Source organism: Peromyscus leucopus, chromosome 5, assembly GCF_004664715.2.
Source record: "Peromyscus leucopus breed LL Stock chromosome 5, UCI_PerLeu_2.1, whole genome shotgun sequence".
NCBI lineage: Eukaryota > Metazoa > Chordata > Mammalia > Rodentia > Cricetidae > Peromyscus > Peromyscus leucopus.
This window is the reverse complement of record NC_051067.1, coordinates 28,046,781-28,068,114: the sequence shown is the minus strand read 5'-3', so window position 1 is coordinate 28,068,114 and position 21,334 is coordinate 28,046,781. Positions and strand designations below refer to the sequence as shown.

Genomic DNA, 21,334 nt, shown 5'->3' with positions numbered 1-21,334 from the left:
GTCTCCTGTATCCAGAGGGCCTAGTCTAGTCCTATGGGGGTTCCACAGCTATTAGTTCACAGTTCATGGGTTTCCACTAGTGTGGCTGGTCATCTCTGTATGTTTTCTCATCATGATCTTGACGTTCCCTGCCCACAGAATCCCTCTTCTCTCCCATTGATTGGATTCCCAGAGCTCAACCTGGCGCCTGGCCATGGATCTCTGCATCTGCTTCCATCAGTCACTGGATGAAGGCTCTATGATGACAGTTAGGATATTCACTAGACTGGTCAAGGGTGACTTTCTTGAGTAAATACTTTGTATTCAAACTTTTTTTTTTTTTTTACCAGTTTCTACTGAGAAAGACAGAAACAGTCATACTTTTAAAGTGTGTTCCAGATATAAACTGGCCCACCCTGCAGAGCAGCACATCTCAATCAGTGAATTCAACACAGATTTGGGACCATTTAATGAGCAACATGAACTTTTCAAATCTGAAAGACAGTGTTCCTTTCCCCAGATGCCTTGCTCTGGAGATTGGTGTGGGCACATCTTTGAGTTCAGTAGACTCAAGACAGAGCAAGAGGGACACTGGCCTGGGTCTGTAGGGGAAAGAGGCAGTGGGTAGCCTGAAAGGCGGCCTGTGCCAGGGCCATACAAATACACCGGCTGCAGCATTTGCAAGAGGGCACAAGGGAAAGGCTCCTGAGTAAGTGGAAGTCCTTGTGGTGATGGGGACTGCAGACTATTTTAGCAGTGCAGCTGGAAGGAGTCACGTACATGGAGTGAATGATAAACCCCGATAGAGGACAACAGGAGAGTTAGGGGAGAGTTAGGCTTGGTGCTAGGGAAAGCTAAGGGTTTGTTGTGTTCAGCTAGAGTGTTGGATACAGTTCCCAGGAGAAAATGGAGACTTGAACCTATGGGGAACACTTGACAGTCCTGGAAGTCACTGGTCTTTGGAAGCTAAATAAAGCTGTAATTTTGAAAGTAGATTAGGATTGGTGTCAGTGGTGAATCCTCTAGAAGGAAGGTACTGAGGATCTTTATGTTGTGTCAGTTCTAGTGAGAGAGAAAGCAAGGGACAAAGTGACTTGGAGATTGTGAGCTAGAGGCCCTGTCAGCTGTTCATGGTAGGGAATGCCGAGAGCACCAGGTCAGGAACATTAGGCTGTGATGCATTTGTGAAGTCCCGAAGGTCTAATGAGTGTGTGATAAAGTGAGTCTCCCTCCTGTCTGTCCTTTAGCTCTCTCTAATTGTTATGCCTTTTCCTATGCATGCTCATAAAGCCTGTTTGCACTCCTTCCACAAGGTCAACTACCCTGCACACACATCAATATTCTGCTCATGTTGTAAGCCATTTTGTGGTTGGAGCTATTATGTGAGGAGTGGCCCTATTCTTAATTTACTTAGGTAGTCCCCAGACATACAAATTATGTTTTTTTTTTTTTCATTCTTAGTGAATGTCCTTGTTTGTGAATTATTACCTCATCTTAATAGGTCTATTTACAGGTTCAAATTGCTACAGATGGGATTGCTGATTAAAGGATATGTGCATTAAAAATTAGATGGATATTCCCAAATTGTTTCCTATTAAATTTTTATCAGCAATTTCTTTTTTCTTAGACCATTGGATCTTTCCCAATCTTTGATTATTTAAAATGATCTCATCATTTGAATATGCATTTTTCTAGAGTGAAATGGAATGACATTTCATGGAGTGACTTTCAGAGGCATCTGCAATTCCTTTTGGGTGATTTCTGCCACTGGTGATTCCCATTTTTCCATTCAGAAGCTGGACTGTGAGGTGCTTACTATTATAGTGCTTTCTTGTGGAGTTTTGGTTGATACGTTGGAATAACACGAAGGCACTTGTCGTCTCTTTGTACTTTATTCTTATAGTTTTATTCACAAGTGACTCAGCGTTTATCAGATGCCTTTACAGAGTCTGGAGGGGTGGAGCAGACTCTGTAATGATTGGAAGAAGGAATTTCCAATAACAATTGTTGCCACATTCTATGTATGATGCCATATGGCACACTCCCCTGCCATGCTGCTTTTCTATTAGCATTTAACAGGGTTTTGTTTGCCAATATTTTATTTGTGATTTTTGCATAGACTTTAACAAGTAGCACTTAGGAATGACTGCTTTATATCTGATTCCTCAATGAAACAGCTTTCCCAAGTTTATTGATAGCTTCCTAATGGTCAGTACCTTTCCCCATCCCCCAGTATTTTATCCTCTGGATTCACTTGTGACATTTCACATCCCATAACACCTAATCTCTCCCTCCTTGTACCTTTCCATCTCCTATAGCCTCTTTCCCCACATATGTTACAGGGGTCCTTCCAACTGTGGCCCTCTCTTCCTCAGTGCTCTTTTTTCTCCTTTCATGGTCTTTCTATTCCCCTTCCCCCCCATGAGGTTTCTCTGTGTACTTTTGGTGCTTGTCCTGGATCTTGCTCTGTAGACCAGGCTGTCCTTGAACTCACAGAGATCCACCTGGCTCTGCCTCCCGAGTACTGGGATTAAAGACGTGCGCTACCACTGCTCGGCTATGATCTTCTTTTTAATTTTATAGCCAATATCCACACTCACCCTCACTTACATGCATACATGTAAATAATATAAAGTAGGGTTGGCTTAGGAGAGAACACATGATTTTTGTCTTTCTGAGTTTGGATTTTCTCAATGTAATACTTTCTAAATTCATCCATTTTCCTACAAATTTAATGATTTATTTTTACTTTAGAACTGACTAAAATTTTATTGCGTATGTATGCTACATTTTCATTATCCATTTCTTGATGGTCATCTAGGCTGGTCCCTTTTTTTCTTGCTCTTGTGAATAATGCATCAATAAATGTAGATATGTAGTTATCTCTGTGATAGGATGTAGAGTGCTCTGTGTTTGAGCTGGGTATAGCTGGGTAATGTGGTAGATGTCTACTTTTAAACTTCCGATTTCCATAATGGCTGTTCTAGTTTACAATCCTGTGAACCCTGAATAAAAATTCCTCTTTCCTTACTAGCATTTTTTCTTGTCTCTTCTTTTTGTGAGAGCCATTCTGATGAGTGGGAGGTGGAATCTCTAATGAGTTTAGTTTGAATTTTTCTGATGGCTAAGAATGTTGAGTTCTTTTCAAGTACTTATTGAATATTTGCATTGCTTCTCAAGAACTGACAGTTAATTTTTTTGGTGTTTAATTTTTATAGTTCTTTATATATTGTAGATATTAGACTCCTGTCTGAATTATAGCTGAGAAAGATTTTCTCTCATTGTTTAATCTGTTTGTCTGTTGATAGTTTCCTTTGCTATGCAGGAACTTTTAATTTCATGTAATTTGGATGTATAACTCATTGGCAATTTAAAATTCACTGACTTGTGATGTAGCTCAGTAGTAGAACACTTACCTATCATGTTCAAGGACTCTATATATTCAGTCCCTAATAACATACACACAGATACACATACACAGATACACACACACAGATACATACACACACAGACACACACACACACACACACACACACACACACACACACACACACAGAGTAATGCTTGCCTATAAAATTTTAAGATTTGAAAACAAGACAGGCCAGGAGAAACAGTATGGTTTCTCAAGTAGAATGTTCTGTTTTTCTGTGTGAACTACAGAGCACTAGGGTGACAGTACTATTTAGATGATGTGATTGGAAGATGTTGCTGTACCATGGTTTAGGTGATGTATGATTGGTTGATACCAGTGAGGTTAGCCTTAGTTGCTAATATCCCCACTCCTTCCATACTTCCTTTGGTGCCAGTTTAAACAATTGCAGAAAGAGGGCTGTGATAATATTCCATGGAGCACTTACTGGAATGGATGTCTCACTGGAAGCAATGACATATAATACCATATATAAGAATTCACCTGCTTTCTTCTCACCGTGAAACATTGTGGAAATAGGTATAAAAATATGTACATGGTGAGGCATGTGTTGAACATCAGACATCAGACAATCGATCTGTATTTCTTTTTATAATTTAGTCTTGTTAACATTTTCTAACGTAAGGAACAGGACCCATTGATTTATTGCTAGTGTATGTTGTTGTATGTGACAGTGCGGGTGCTGGTGCACTTACACCATGGCACACACGGAAGCCGAAGGACAGCATTCAGGAGTCAGTTGTTCCCTTCCTCCGTGGGACCTGGGGATCAAGTTCAGGCCGTCAGGGACGAGGCCTTTTACCCCTTGAGCCACTTCCCCAGCCCGTGGAGCACTGTTTCCTCTGGCATAGCAAGCTGCTAGCCTCGCCCTCGTTCATTTATTTATTATGAAGATTTCAATGGTAAACTTATTCCTCTGACTTCTAAGCATCATTTTCAAATCTACTGCTGCTTGCAACCCTTTTCTGAAGGCAAAGTGCCCCAGCGTTGGCAGGAAGGGAACAAATGGTCTAAGAGGCCAGGTAATTTCAGATTCCTAGACTGCTCAACTTCAGTGAGAGAAAGAAAAATTTGTTCACCTTTTATTAGTTATAGTACAATGGAGTTTTAAGCTTGCTTTATGAAAAATAATTGTTTGTTGTCTTTGGTACTATTAATGAGTTAGAGATTTATTTACTACTTTTGTTGCCTTTAGAATTAAATATTTAATATATTTGAAAAATAATGTTTCTTTACAAAAAATCATTGATTTATTATACTAATATGTGGTAGTTAGGTATAGAAAGTCTAATAAGACACATTTCCTTCCTCCCAAGAGTGTATATTTTAGTGAGAGAGATTAATGTCAACAACTTCAGAAGATTCTGTAGATGTTGAGGTGATGTGAGGTCTGAGGGCAGGGTCCCCCTTACAGACAGGCAGAGGGGAGCTTTGCCTGGAGGGTTTCAGCGAGAACAGGACTTAGCTAGGAGACATTGGTGGGCTTTTCCTGGTTGAGGATATTTTTGACACAGGTTTGTGCTTCTGGCTGGTTGATATTTGGAGAGGGATAGTTGATGGCAAGACATGTGGTTTATCAGATGTTAAGGAAACAAATTATGAATCTAAAATTTTTTACTTTTTCCTGGAGAGTTTTGGGTAGGAAATCGGTTCCTGTGACACAGATACTTTTGCCAGCAGCCTGGATTGCTGGTCAGGATACATGTGTTGATTGGCAGCAGTGGCCTGTATTTGTGGTATGTTCTGGTAATCAAGGTAAGAATGATGGTCTGAGCCAGCAGCGGTGGTGGGAAAGGAGAAATAGGAGACTTGAGATGCCTCTCAGTTTTCAGGGTGGAGTGCCCAGGTGGTTGTTAGTAACATTCTCCCAGTTAGTAAATTAATAAGGTTGGGGATTTGTCAAGTAGAAGATCCCCAAGGGACACTCACATGTAGAAGCCCCACACATGGATGTATATGTAAGCTGAAGCTCCAAGGGATGCTGGACTGAATTGAAAGCCTTGAGGAACTTTGACATATAGCTTTGGCATTTCAAGCTCATCATATTTGAAGATAGTTCCACAAAAGGATGTAGTAGAGACTAGATCTACACAGCCAGTGATGGAACTCTGAGAGGGATGATTGAAGGACAAGTCTTTGAAGGAGACTGAATTGAAATGGTCAGAGAGATGAGAGAAAAACAGGAAGAGAGCCCCTTACAGAGACCCAATTTTCAAGAAGGTTCAAGTGGTATTATTGTTGGGATTCAACAGAGTTCCAGTGAGGTAGGCACAGAAGTGGCTACTGTGTAACACAGGAAGCCACTGACCCCAGTGGGAAAGTCCTCCAGGACAGTGGAGTGGAGGCCTCGTGCTCACTGTGCTGACAGATAGCTGGATGAGACATTGGAGGTGACTGCTTTAGGTGTCAGTTCCTGAAAACTGGGATGCTGTATCAGGTCATGTAACTGCATGTGGGAGTTCTCAAGGCGTTGGCAACAGCAATAGTTTTTCAAAATACAGAAACCAAAAATTAAAGCAAAGTCCAACCAGTACTGAATCCCTAGTATTTCTGGCTACACTCACCTACACTGTGTCATGTGACTTCACTGCTTCCTTGGTTCTGAGCACACAGCGTGGGCAATTTGCCCTGGTGTGGTTGTTGTTATTGTTTGCCTTGTTTTTACTGTGCATACATTTTTCTACCCTCATAAATATCAAATGTTTTAATTATGGGAACAAAGTGTTTACTACCTTCATTCAGCATAATTGAGTTAGTTTTTCTTTGATTTGTAGCGTGTTAGAATGTATGACTTAAAAAATGGTTTGATTTGCTGATGTAAGTTTCATAAAAGATCATTCCATAGATTTTGGCCTGGTATTAGGACAGATTCAGCAATTTCTGAAGTGGCACGAAACATACTTCTGCCATTGTTTACTGAATATTGTGTGAAGTGGCATGTCTAGTATTGATACTTACAAAATCAAAATATCAGTCAACTCTGAAAACATTAAAGATGCTCTACATCTGTGTCAAGGATGATTAAACTTTCAAGCAAGACTGAATTCTTTATGTAAAAATAAACACATTTATTTCATTATTATGCAAATTTACTTCATATAAATAAATAGTGAAATTATGTACATACTAAGAAATGTTTTAAAATACATTTATAATGATTTATTATCAGTAAATATTTGATTTGAGTATCTGTTTTATGCACTACATATCCAGGGTAGTGTAAACCTTTTCTGGTGCACAGGGGTTGTGAGTGGAAATGTTTACGAAGCTCCATGTAGATACCAAGTCTGTTCCTTCTTAAGAAAGAAAGAGATAAAGCCCTGAGAAGGAAGGGAGCTGCTACTGGATGGGATTGGCAAGAGAGAGGTGCTTTTGGGCTTAGTGAGAGAAATGTGGGTCTGTCTTGTGCTGAAGTGACTGAGCCATGAGGCTTTGGCCTAGGCAAGATGCAGCTTCCTCCTCTACTGACAGGATGAAGCAGGAAAGAATGGGCACCCATGTGGTTAAGAGTGCATGCTTACAAGGTGGGATGAGAGTGGGAAGGATTCTGACTCCTTATCATAAAGAAGGTAAATGAATTGAACTTCAAAATAGACTGTTTTTTAAGATTTCACTATCTAGAAACTTCAATTGTTTCTAATCCTTTAAACCCCAGTGGAGGAAAAGTTATTACTTAATGGTAATCCTTACTTTTATTAGTCTTGGCAAAAGCTCATTTCCAGACTCTATGTACCATTTTTCATCTGTCAGAGGGCTTGCTCAAATTATATTCTTGTCATGGGCATTTTGGAGCTTGAGGACAACAGAAGTGTTTGCAGCATGAATTCTCAGTGCTGATTTTGACCATAGCGAAGTGGCTGCGAAGGCTGAAGGTCAAGGGTTTGATTGATTGGGTGATTAAAAATTCCTTTTCAAACAAATGAGATGTGGCAGATTTGCCACAGGTGAGAAGTACTACAAGGAAATGAATCTCATTAGCAGATACAACTTCTAGGGTCATCAAAAAGGAAGTTTTGTGTTTTACACACACACACACACACACACACACACACACACACACACTCACACACACACCCATGAATGGCCTACATAGGAAGGCATACTTGGTATTGTACAATTCAGATAGATATATGAAGCACAGTTGTTCTTTATGTTTATAAACATATGCAAGCATAAGATAAGTGTGTTTTTATTTTTAATTTAGAGACTGGTACTTACCCTAGTGCTTGAGGTTAGCCATTCACTATATTTGTCTTTATATTTGGGGTCTTTGAGGTTACTAGATTTGTGATTAGGCATTTGGATTTGTGGTCCCTTGTTTAGGAGGAAGTGTTAAGGGAAGGAAGTGTGCAGGCAGGAGAATTGTAGCATTTACTGAGCGAAGAGAAGGGTGTGTGGGGTGGTGGGCTGAGGCAGTAGTCTGTGAAGAACACATACATCTGTTTTTCCGAATTTTGAAATTATTTTTGTTCTAAAGTTTAGATTTGTAGTCCATAAAGGGTAATGTTATAGAATATTATTTTAAGGTGTGTTACTTTTGTTTATGTTGCATTTGTTTAACTCTGTGAAGCTGTGTTACTTTGTCCATCTAAAACACCTGATGGTCTGATAAAGACCTGAATGGCCAATAGTGAGACAGGAGAGAGAAATAGGTGGAGCTGGCAGGCAGAGAGAGAATATATAGAAGGAGAACTCTGGGAGAGAAAAGAAGGAAGTAGCCACGGAAGGAGAGGGATATCAGGGGCCAGCTACCCAGCTACACAGCAAGCCACAGAGTAAGAGTAAGATTTACAGAAATAAGAGAATGGGAAAAGCCCAGAGGCAAAAGGTAGACAGGGTATTTTAAGTTAAGGAAAGCTGGCAAGAAAGAAGCCAAGCTGAGCCGGGCATTCATAAATAATAATAAGACTCTGTGTATGATTTTTTTGGGAGCTGGGTGGCAGGCTCCCCAAAAAAGAGCAAAAACAAACGACAGGGTAAAAATGCAGTGTGCTGCTGACTACCTGGGGATTGGTCTACTTGAGCCCTATTTTTATTTTTTTCTTGGGAATTTTATAATAAAGTACTTTTAAGAGCATCACTAGAAGCTGGCTGTTGGTGGTGCACACCTTTAATCCTAGCACTCAGTGTCAGAGGCAGGAGGATCTTTGTGAATTCAAAGCCAGCCTGGTCTATAGAGAGAGTTCTAGGACAGCCTGGGCTACACAGAGAAATCCGGTCTTGAGGAGAAAACAAATCAGAATATAGTCTCTTGTGGGAGGCCAGTTCCCACCTTTTCAAGGATTCTTATGAGGCTGAGAGAGGATAAGAAATATTAGAAAGAAAGATAGTGAAGAGGAGAAAGATAGAAACATAGGATAGCTTCGGGAGGACCTGGATCAGTACCCAATGGCCTTTTCCGTTTATTCAAAAGGACTTTTTATAACAATGTCAAAGGGAGGGGCAAAAGACCTCCCCCTTGCTAGATCAAAGCACACCACATAGCCAAGTGTAGACCCTTCCAAACATCTGGTAACCACACCCATGGTCAAATCATCCCCTTTTGCAGCCCTACTGAGTAAAGCAAGCTCAGATTCTTGTAAGATTCCTGAGTAAGTACCCACTAGGAAACCTCTGTGGGTGCCCACAGTCTCTCACTTGCTGTCAAGTAAAAGAATATAAGAGCAGGGCACTTTCTTCTTTCCTTCCTCCTGTCAGATCTGTATGGTAGCTTTAGCCTTTGAGCCTGTTTCTGAGATGATTGTTAGCAAGCACCTTAGGAATTAAAGTATGACAATCAGTTGTGTTCTCTGTAGTTAGCTTTATAGTGTGTAGATGTGTGGCTTCTTTGTCTTCATTCCACTGCAGTGGATGTTTACACGAAAGGGTGTTTTCCTGAAAAAGAAGCCTAGTGCTGAAGTAGCTGCTCACAGAAGGCATACAGCTCAGAGGTGGAGGATCAGTCTTTGACTAACCTTCAGTAAGGACTGCAGGGAGTCAGAGAGGCAGGCAAGTAAGATAGGAGCTGATATTGAGGGATATCAGCTGTGTGTTAGCATACACTTTACAACTTACATGTGTGGGGAATGGATGAAATCCTAAGGAAATGTATATTGTTGGCATAAGCATAGCCAAGTAAAGCACCCTAATGTTAATACCTTATCTAAGTGGAATTATGTAGCATTTGTCTTTTCATGAGTGGTTCATTTCATTTGGCATAGTATTTTCAAGGTCAACCATATTGTAGCATGTATTGGCAGTTTCCCTTTCTAGGCTGGTGAATGCTTCATTCTATATATACAATACATTTTATTGTATGCATTTAATACATGCATCTTCTGATGGGCTTATGCTTTTGTTTTTAACTATTGTAGATAATATGACCATAACAATGCATTCCTGGTATCTTATTATATCCCTGCTTTTAGTCCTTATGTTCATACAATGCAATGTGGAACTTTTGGACCATATAATAAGATTGTGTTCAATTTTGCAGGCTTTTCTGTACTGTTTCCTTATGGTGGCTGTCTGATTTTGCAGTCCCACAAGCAAGTCCACAGGGGTTCCAGTCTCCACCTAGGAGGTAGGTACTATTGTCCTCAGTGTTAGAAAGCAGGAAGGAAGCAGAGAGAAGCTAAGTGAATGTCACACCGATGAAGTCAATTCATATGTGTCGATCAGAATTTACACTCACCATCCAGACTCCAGCACAATGTCCCATGACACATGGGTGTGAAAAGCACAGAGACCCAGCAGCAGATCCTGGATTCAGAGTCACTGCTGGGAGGGAAACTACTGTTAGCCTTTACACTCTTTATGTTAAAAATGCTATTTAAAAATAGAGTAATCTTTAAATGTCATTATATGCCTTTTCCTCGACTCTCTGAATTTATACTTTAAAATGTTTATTTTATTTAAAATATTATCTTAAAAATGTCAGCAGTGTTTGGTTTTCTTTTTGACTTTCTTGAGTAAATTTTTTGTTTAAACCTTTTGAATAAATATGCATTGATTCTAGTGAATTTTAAAATATAGCTCTGCTCTATCCCTCTCTGTCAGAAGTTTGCTTTCAAATAAAACTAAGCTAAGTATTCAAAGTCTATTTAAGCTGGGGAAGCCTGGAGGGGAACAGTGGTAAACACTTGGGTTTCTTTTTATTCAGATAAAGTGAACTTATGGCTTTTATCCACAGAGGAAAAATAGGAAACATATTCATTCTTCTGCATTTATTTTGCTAAGAAAGTATTGGTTCTCTCCCTAAAAGGACACATGGGGTTATGTGCCTTTCAAAGCTGGAGCCATGCCTAGGGGTGCTGGCCCAGTTCAGCTGGTGTGTTCATGTCACAGGGTCTCCAGTACCTCACACTGATACTAGGGAGGATACATGAGGTCTCCCAGAGCTGGACTCATTAGGGCTAACTTGTAAGCAGGAAGCTGGGTTGTACTCTGTCTTCAGCTTCTCTTACAGAGTTGAGAGGAGAGAAAGACATTTTATCCCAGTGCCCATGGCTCACATCCTGCTGAGATGCTACTCAGGCAGAAACTTCCTAACGTGCAGGAGGCTGAGTGCAATCCCAATACTAAACAGAGAACCACATAGAAACAGAGTGATACCAGGGTCTCATCCCCACTCTAACTGGTTTCATACTAAAAAAGCTTGCAATTTTAACATATGGTAAAGATATTGGGGACTTGGCTATATTCTCCTTAACTTCTTTCTTATAGTTCTTTAGGTCTGTCTCAGTTAGGGTTTCTATTGCTGTGAAGAGACACCACCACCACCACAACTCTTATAAAGGAAAACTTTTAATTGGGACTGGCTCAGAGTTTTAGTCCACTATTATCATGGCAGGAAGTATGGTGGCATGCAGGCAGCCATGTGCTGGAGAAGAAGCTGAGAGTTCTACATCTGGATCCACAAGCAGCTGGAAGAGACTGAGCATCTGAGACCTCAGAGCCCACCCACAGTGACACACTTCCTCCAACAAAGCCACACATGTTCCAACAAGACCATACCACCTAATAATGCCACTCCCTATGGGCCAAGCGTTCAAACATATGAGTCTATGGGGGCCATGTCTATTCAAACCATCATAAGGTCTTACTTAAATGTTTTACTATGATGAGTCACAAAAATGCCTTTTCCCATGCTATCCTCATTAGCCGAGTTGCTGGGGTATATTCCTCACATAGGAAGGGAATCTCTTTTATTATTATTTGACTTATGCTACAAAATTACTCTTCTGTCTTTGCTTTATTTAGCAGCTTGGGGGGTCTAGCCCTCAGTGGCACTACCCAGGGTACTCAGAGAAATGCTTCTCAGAAGCAGGGATGGAAAAATTTCTATAATACCTTCACACATGAAGGTCTGAGGGTCATACTCTTTATTCTTTATTTTTTTTTGCTCTCTATTCTTTTATTTTCTAATTTTCTTTCTACAGCTTCAATTCCCTCTTGCTTCTTTGTTCACCTAGCTTAAGTACATTTTTTTATAGGATGCTTGAAGCAATGAGAAAAAAGTTACAAGAATTGCATCTCATTGGTCATAGCACATTCCTTGGGTAAAGGATAAGGACAGAGCCATTTGCCATGGCAGTGTAAGGTTTCAAGGTTTCTGGTGTCAGACTGTGATCAGAAGCCAGGGGCACAGTGCCTGGTGAGACAAGCTTCAAGACATAGGTATTTTATCAGCCAGACTTGGCAAGTGAAGAATTGGCATGATTTTTTAGGTTGCTTTGTGTTAATAACCTTGGTTAGACATCTGCAGCTTTGATCTTGTACATATCTGTAAAGATTTTAACTTAGGATCCATTCACAGAGTCATTCAGTCTAGCTTGAAACTGTTCTGAGGTTTCAAATCAGCAAAATATATGTAGCTTGTCTTAGACTGGGGAGAAATTGTTGCTTTCTTATGTTAGTCTGAGTAAAAGGAACAACAAATCAGGCTTTAAGTGTCTTACAGTCCTTGTGGGACAATAGATCTAGTTATGAAGCATATTTTAGTATATTTCTAGTCATCAAAATTATACAGCTTAATGAGAAGTCATCTTCCTGACCATTCACAAATATATGTGCCCATAAGATTGAGATACAATCAAGAGATTACATACAGCTTGGCGGTGGAGGCACACCCCTTTAATCCCAGCACTCAGGAGGCAGAGGCAGGCAGATCTCTTTGAGTTCGAGGCCAGCCTGCCAGGACTTTCCCACAGAGAAACCCTATCTCAAAAAATTAAAAAAAAAAAAAAGATTACATATAGATGTCATATAAAATTAGTGCAGGATTGGGAAGATACTACAGTTGTTTCTGCACATGTGAAATTACAGACAGGAGCAACTGTTTTTGGAATTGGTGGCCTTGCAAGCCTTGCATGGCAGTGTTCATCAGGGAATCATTAGTCTGGTGGGTTGACATCTGAATTATCAATTACTATCTGCTGTAACTGCATCATGGCCTGAATAGCTAGTGACATTGCTCCTGACAGCTTTAGTGCTGGTTGCTATAGCAGAAAGATTTAGTTCACTCTGTAGAGCCATGTACTCCAAAGTACAGAAGAAGGGCAGAGATTTGTATGTCTAGATGTCAGCACAAGCTCTAGGTCACTGATGGTGTATTAGTCACAGTTCTCTAGAGGAACAGAATGTACAGAATGAATCTGTGTATATGTGTGTGTGTATATACTTCTGTGAATGCTTGAATATATACACACAGAGACAGACAGACAGACACACACACACACACACTCACACACATCACACACACAAAGGAGATTTATTAGAATGGCTTACAGGCTGTATTTTTTTTTTTTTTTTTTACATTTTTTGAGATAGGGTTTCTCTGTGGGAAAGTCCTGGCAGGCTGGCCTCGAACTCAAAGAGATGACTAGTTCAACAATGGTTGTCTACCAATGGAAGGTCCAAGAATCCAGTTCAGTCCAGGAGGCTGAATGTTTCAATTGGTCTTCAGTATACACTGGAACCCTGAATAATTCGGCTCTAATGCTAGTAAAGGAATTGACTTGCTATTGAGAGTGAGAGCAAGCAGGCAAAAAGAGAGCAAGCAATTCTTTCATCTCTGCCCTTTATACAGGGTGCCAGCAGAAGGTGTAGCCCAGATTAAAGGTATATCTTCCCACTTCAAAAGATCTAGATTAAAGGTGTATCTTCCCACCTCAGAGATCTGAATTAGAAGTGGGTCTTCCTACTTAATGATTTGATTAAGAAAAAAATCTCTCACAGGTGTGCCCAGCCTTTTGGGCTTTAGTTAATTCCAGATGTAGTCAAGTTGACATCCAAGAATAGCCATCTCAGGTGGCTACTTAGTTGTGTAAACTGAAGACTGCTGTCTTTTGCTGTTACTTCTGATAGTTGTAAAGGCTTTTCATTTAAACATTTACCTCCTCTGAAGCACAGTGTTCCAGCTCTTTTTGCTTCCTGTGTTTGGAAACACCCATGCCTGTCTTTAAAGCAGAAGACCTGGGTTTGTGTGTGGGTAGACCGCAGTTATTGCAGTCTTCTTACATTTGGAGAACAGAAGGGAAGAAGCTGTGTTTCTTGCATTTCTTTCTCTAAGGACAGTGGCCATGTTGGACTGTGACTTTAAGGTTACTTAGTAGAAATTTCCTCAGAGTTTCGGGACTGTTTAAAATGGAATGTTTTAAGATGGGCATGGTGACACACTCTTGTAGAGGCAGAAAGATTAACAGTTCAGGGCCATCCTAGGCCACATATAAAACTGTCTCAAAAAAATGAAAACTAAATGAAAGAATGCTTAGGTATAATACTTGATAATGGTGTCATTACTTTGTTTCCTATTTTTCTGTGAGTGCTGCTAATAGCTGGAGCAACAAAAATGCATGACTGATTGTGGCCTTCCTGCAGGGTATGTCTTAGAGATCTGACTGATGGCTAAAAATGACTGAGTTGAGTAGCTGAGGACAAAGACTTCCTTACCCACTCCAAAACCATTTTGGATGTAGTTAAAACCTTCATATATACAGTCTCTGCTATCTGCTGGGAAGCTGATTCCAGCCACTACAGATACCAAAGTGTATAAATACTCTATAGCAATATACTATTTATGTATCACCAGAGCACATCCTCCTGAATATGCTCATGCATCCCTAGATGATTTATGACTCCTGTAAATGTTATTCAGAAGACTGCTACACTCTGTTGTTAGGAAATAATAACAAACAGTCTGTATCTGTTTAGTACATATGCAGGATTTTTTTTGTCCTAATTATTTTTGGCCAACATATGTTTGAACTCATGGATGAAGACTCCATGAACTGGATGTATATGTGCATATGTGTGCACTATAAAATATCTGAATGTTAGGTCTGTTTGTGTACCTGTATACCCACTGATTCAGAGTGATATGAAAGTTCTCTCTCAATTTTGGCCTATGACATTTATTGGAGACACCTGATGCTGACTCTGTGTGGTCTTTTCAGAGAGGTGCATACAGTATTTGGCATGGCATTTCTGTTTAGGAAATCTTTTAGCAGTGTGGGGACCTGGGAAATGGTTCTTTTAACCTTTATGCAAATTTCTTCCCTTGGTTAATTTCTGAGGTGACAGGTGTGTGTAGAGATGGGAGTGAGACAGAGGCACTAATGGATGTGAGACAGATTATTTAGATAATGGCCTGTGACATCTGGTCATCTCCAAAGTCTTAGAAAATGAGGTTGTGCTCCTTGGGGGCTTCCAAGTGTCTTCTGGAACAGTTGGCATGGCTTTCCTGGGCTCTACTTAGTTATTTTTTCTGTGTCTATCTGTAGTTATTCCTAGATTGTTGACCACCATTGTGGGCTTGTTATTTAGATATGGCACTAAGCAAAGGTCCAAGGCTAGAGAAACAAGGCACAGAAATAAAATTAATTTTCTGATGTCTTATTTTTGTTTTTGTCTTTTTAAAAATATTCTAGCCTGGAGGTGGTGGCACATGCCTTTAATCCCAGCACTCTTGAAGAAGAGGCAGGTGGATCTCTGTGAGTTCAAGGCCAGCCTGGTCTAGATGCAGGGCAGCCAGGGCTCCACAGAGAAACCCTGTCTTGAAAAACCAACAACAACAACAACAACAAAACCCAAAAAAACCAATCAAAACAAAAATATTCTAGAAATTGGAAATAAAAGTGAAGCAAGGTAACAGCAAATACTCTTTAAAACCCAGCCTGTGGTTTCTTGGAGATATTTTGCCAGCCCTTTTTCTATAGCAAGTTCCTGGGTCTATCTTTTCTTCCTCTCCCTCCTCCTTTCCCTGTTCTTTCTCCCACTTCTCCCTCCTTGGTTTTTGAGACAGAGTTTTACTGTGCAGATCTGGCTGGCCCAGAACTTGTTACGCAGACCATCCTGGCCTCAAACTTTTGATGATTTCTACTTCATCTTCCTAAGTGTTAGGATTAAGCATGAGATGTCATGTTCATCTTGCCAGCTCCTGGGACTTTTCAAAGACAGCATCATTTCTACAGGAGTCAGTTCTGAACTCACTAAGTCTACCATAGGCTAGTAAGTGTAAATGTTATATGAGTGTCACTTTCCTGATGGGACTACAATGTTTTGGATTTTGTGGTTATGAACATTTTATATACAAATCGTGAAATAATTGACATACAACCCTTGTTGACATACAAATGAATCGAGTTTCAGGTGAACCTATAAACACAGGCTGAATGTACAGTATTTTTGTCCACTTGCATTTTGACGGTTGTCTCTTAAGAGGTCAGGTGTGGAATGTTTCCACTTCCAGTGTCATGTTCATACACAAAAGTTTTAAATTTGGGGGCATTTTTGACTTTGAAATGGAAGGATGTTCAGTCCATGTTAGGACGGGGAGTGCATGGGTGACAATGTGAAATAACTTTGTTATTTGTCAAATGAACAAATATTTCAGTTTAGTTGATAGACCTACAAAAACAGGAAATAATGTTAGGAGATTTCCAGGGACATCTCCTCCATGTCAGGTGTTCAGCTGAGCAAATAGCTGGATTTCAATGTGTCTTCTGCCCTCTGAGGGTTTACCAGCTCACTCTAAGCTGCCGGCCAAGTGCCCGTTTTTAGTCTTTTCTCAGTTATCAGTCACACCCCATCTTCCTTGTCACTTGCAGAGTCTGGGCATAGTCTTCCCATTTTGAGCCAATTTTTTTTTGGATCCTTTTGGCCCGACTGTGCATGGGTCCTTGGAAGAATGTACTCAGACTCCACCCGTACCTGTGTTGTTGAACAAGGGGTCTGGGTGACTGTGCCTGGAGACTGTGCTAGGAGGAACGCTCGGCTTCAGCAGCTGAATGGGACTTCACACTAATGTCTCCTGGGCCTCTAGGTGCTGCTCATGCAGATCTGCTGTGGACTGCATGGTAACCAGACTGTTCTGTGGAGAACCCAGATCATCCAGAAGTCACAGAATAGCAAAGACTCTTTCACTTTACTCATCATACAGATTGATATGTGTTAATCTTGGTAGCTGTGGCCTAAGTGCTCTAGGAGTTAAAGCAGTGAGTATCTGAGCAAGGCTTGAGTCCCAAGAGTCTGGTCTGTCAGCATTGGATGATTACTGATGCATAAGCGGAGTGTTTCAAAGTTCTACACTGTTAGTTTCCTGAATTGATACATATATTCCAGATTTTCATTTATTAAAAAACTCAGTTTCCTGTGATGGAGAGTCCAGAAGCGGTATTATGGGGTGGTGTCCTTGTGAGTTTTTGTATGTTTTTTTTTTTTTTTTTTTTTTTTTTGTCATTTTGACACAAACTATAGTCGTCTGGGAGGAGAGAATCTCAACTGGGGGAAATATCTCCATCAGATATGCACTGAAAATATGCATATTTTCTTGATAAATTGATATGTGAGAGACCCATCCACTGGGGGTCATTTCACCCCTGGGCAGGTAGTCCTGAGTGTCTAAGCCAGACAAACTCTTTCCTCCCCATGTATTTGGTCATAGTGTTCATTACAGAAATAGAAAGCAAATTAGAACATGAAGTGTGGGGTGTTTACCCACCAACCCCACAGCTCCCCAGAGTTTTCTTGAGTGCGAGCAGCAGGAAATATTAGATAGAAGGATTTATTGTGGAGAATCTTGCGGAGATAAACAGAAAATAACCTATTGGAACCTATTCCAATGGGCCCGACTGTCTCTGCCCCAGGGTTTTTATAGAGACACCAAGGGGTAGCGCAAAAGACCTCCTCCCCCAGCACAGCCAAGTGCAGACCATCTCAGACACCTGCACTCAGGCCCGTGGTCCTAATCATCCTCTATTTGGACCTGCTGGGTAAAGCCACGAGGAACCCAAGAATGGGCTCCCACAATGAAGTAAGAGAAGGAATATTTTTAAGGCTTCTTAAACATTCTGTCAGATTGCTTTTCTGAAGCTCAAACCAGTTTACAAGGCCATCACAGAGACATTTGTTTCCCCGATGGCCATCTAGAGTTAGGATTGCAGTCTCAAACAGAAGGAGAGTGATGTGTGTGTTATGTGTATGTGTAACTTACTAGTTTATCTGTTTATTGACTGAAGTCCTGATGCTACCAGGCATTATCCTTGTCAGATGGAATATACCATCATCTCATTAGCATATTAGCTGTAGAACAGTGCACAGATGTGGGAAAGAGCAAATTACAGATGTTTCCTGCTCTTCTGGAAAGTAGTCAATACAGGGCTCAGTGGCTGGCCTGGAGAGATGGCTCAGTGGGTAAAAGGGTTGGGTATGAAGCTTGACAACCTGTGTGGATTCCTGCATCCACATGGTGGAAAGGGAGAACCAACTGCCACTGGTTGTCTCCTGTCCTAGTCATCTTAGCACTTGAGTGCCTCCCGTCCAATGAGTAAATAAATATCATTTTTTTAAGTCAACATAGATGACTAACAAGTACACTCAGTTATAAGTACTAGGTTCCTATTGGTGGTCTACTTTTGGGACTACCTCATGACATGCATGTGCAAGTAGTACTCAGAGGGAATTGGTCCAGAAGGGGGAGGGCAGTGGAAACACCTGGGCTTGTGCACAGGAGGATGCCTAACCTGGGCTGCACATATTCCTTGTCTACCAGGTAAGGGCTCTGTATACTGTTTGACTGCTATGTGCAAGGCTGGCAGTTTGTTCTGAACTTGGTCAATTAAATTTTCTTCAATTTATTATCTTTCTTGTTGGGTCATAAACATATGTCAATAGGGGTTGTTATCTTTAAAATGATGAGTTTTATGCTGGTTTCCTAGAGTGTCTAGTGCATTGTTGTGGGTGATGTGTGTGTAGTGACTTTGGTTCTCTTGAATGGATGAATTAAGGAAATGAGTATTTTGTTCTCTTCATCCTGATGGCACAAAGCCTTGGGATGAAGCAACAGATCCCATAGTTCCCATGCTCACGTGGGAAAGCACACTTCACTACAACATTTCTACAAAAGAATTTAGGACAGGTGTGTTTTTCTCATTTCTGGACCAAAATTTTTTGTGGTGGTTTGAATGAGAATGGCCCCTGTAGGCTCACATATTTGATTTTTTTTTTTTGTTTTTTTGTTTTTGTTTTTCAAGACAAGGTTTCTCTATGTAGTCTTGGCTGTCCTGGAACTCACTGTGTAGATCAGGCTGGCTTCCAACTCACAGAGATCTGCTTGCCTCTGTCTCCCAATTGCAGGGATTAAAGGCGTGTGCCACCACTGCCCAGCAGGCTCACATATTTGAATGTTTCATCTCCAGTTATTGGAACTGTTTGGGAAGGATTAAGAGGTGTGATGTTGTTGGAGGAAGTGTGTTGCTCAGGATTGGCTTTGAGATTTCAAAAGCCAATGCCAGATGCAGTGTCTTTGTCTCTTCCTACAACTTGTGGATCAGATGTGAGCTGTTGGCTACTACCCTGGTACCATGCCCACCTGCCTGCCGCTGTGCTCCCTACCATGATGTTCATGGACTAACCCCCTTAAAATGTAAGCAAGCACCCAGTTAAACTTTTCCTTTTATAAGTTGCCTTGGTCATGTTTCATCACTACAGTAGAACAGTAATTATGACAGCTGTCTTGGTGCAGCTCAAGAAGGAAGGAAGGATATATTTTAGTTTATGGTTTGAAGGGCTACAGGTGGTCATGGTGGGGAAGACACGGTAGCAGGAGTGTGAGGCCCTGGTCACATTGTGTTCATGTCAGGAAGGATCGAGAGAGAGAGAGAGAGAGAGAGAGAGAGAGAGAGAGAGAGAGAGAGAGAGAGAGAGAGAGAGAGAGAGGGGTGCTTTGTTCACTCCCTCCTTTTCATTCAGTCTCCTGTACATGAGATGGTGTTACCCACATTCAGGTGAATTTACTCTTTCCATTAAACTTTTCTGGACACACCTGTATAGACACACTCAGAGATTTGTTTTCGTTACTATTCTAAGTCTAATCAAGTTGATAGTGAAAATTAGCCTTCACCAAAGATGCCTGAATTGACCTCTTCCTCCTCTGGGTAGTCTTCCAAGACATCTGGTGGGACTGCCTTCTTCTGTGTGGCCTCAAGCACAGTAAGATTGTCTTTTCTGAAGCCACACAGGTGGTGGGTGACTGGGAACTCCAAGGAGGGACTCCTGATCCCCAGATTAGCATCTCTTTGTGAACCTTGTAACTTGTGCCTCCTCCAGCATCTTCTGCAGATATACATGGAGCTTCAGTGTGGACCACACATGTTCTTTTGTCATGGAGCAGAAATATGTATAGGATGACAGCTTCAATGGACTATGCTAGAGAGTGTCCAGAGTGGCACAAGCCTGGAGATTTGTACTGAGTTCCAATAGATGGTGCACGGTCACAATTCAGTTCTATATAGAGTTACAGGCAGTGTTATTTCTGAGTTTGTAAAACCTTTTTTTTTTTTTTAAGGGAGAATGTGCAGTGATGAATATGACTGATGATTTGAATGTGTGTTTTTCACAATCGTGATCCTAATAAAACTCTTATTATGACCCACATGCCTCAAGAAGTGATGTAAGATTGTCAAGGGAGCATTATCTTTGGGCTTCTTGATTTCTCTTGTGACTGAAGCTCCGCTTCAATATTGTCTTTGCCATGTGTTAGTTTTCCTCCTTTCTTTCCATAACTCCTTGACCTGATGTATTGTGCATATTTAGTTGTGTAATTGAAATTCTGAATAGAAGCACATTAATAGGAAGCGAGTATTCATGATGAATGCCAAATAAAGGGACTTAGGAGACAAAGGAGAATTATCAGTGTACCAGCTTTTACTAGCCCATCTCTCGGCCTTGGGAGTTGAAGAATTTGTAGATACCAGAACTTACTCCTTCCATGGTGGTCTTAGGCCCCTGGAAATTGATGGTAACCTAGTCAGCTGTCAGTGGACACAGCTGCTGTAGGATTAGGTTTGGAATTCATGGAGGTTTACATTTCAGAGGGCTTTTGCTACCTTCTTGTCACTTTGTCCTTGGTTTGATGGAAGAGCTTATTTTATGCCGAGTGTACAAGCCCCAGACCATGTCCATGGTGTCATACTCTCTGTGTCTGCATTTTCTCTCTGGGACAGCTCACAGGTGATCCAGTTATTCCTACTCTGGACTAGCCAACAGCATCACCTTTCTCTGCTTGTATGACACTCACACTCTACTGTCTTCTGTGAACAACAGGCATTGTGGCTACTTGGACTAGAAGCTGCTTTGTAAACCCGTAGATGATGCCAAGTACCATGCACTTTGCAGCTTGGGTTCTGGAGCCCTGATTAGGGACAGCAGGGGCAGTGAGGGAATGAAGAAAAGACCTGCACAGTGAAGCTCCTATGTAGGGATTTGTGTGTGTTTATCAGTACAGCACCTGGGGAAGGACTTGCTGGTGTCAGTGGGAGGTCTCTGTAGGGAAGCCCTGCCAGGCTGTAAACATCTAAGAGCATAAAGCTAGTTTGCACATACTGATCAGTTATTCGTAGTGGATCAATGCTTTGCCATTTCTCTTTAGCCTGGGTCATATGGGT

The 21,334-nt window shown here is 41.0% G+C and overlaps 1 protein-coding gene across 4 annotated transcripts in view; it reads left to right on the top strand.

Moving 5' to 3' along the window:
• Nucleotides 1-21,334, top strand: part of Fars2 (phenylalanyl-tRNA synthetase 2, mitochondrial) — a 456,276-nt gene that overhangs the window by 26,093 nt on the left and 408,849 nt on the right. For 3 of the 4 annotated variants that reach the window (XM_028881606.2, XM_028881625.2, XM_028881616.2), the window contains exon 2: nucleotides 9,886-9,972. The exons of the other annotated variant lie outside the window; for it this stretch is intronic. The gene's annotated coding sequence lies outside the window, so the exon portion shown is untranslated. The remainder of the gene's footprint in view (nucleotides 1-9,885; nucleotides 9,973-21,334) is intronic. 4 annotated transcript variants of the gene reach the window in all.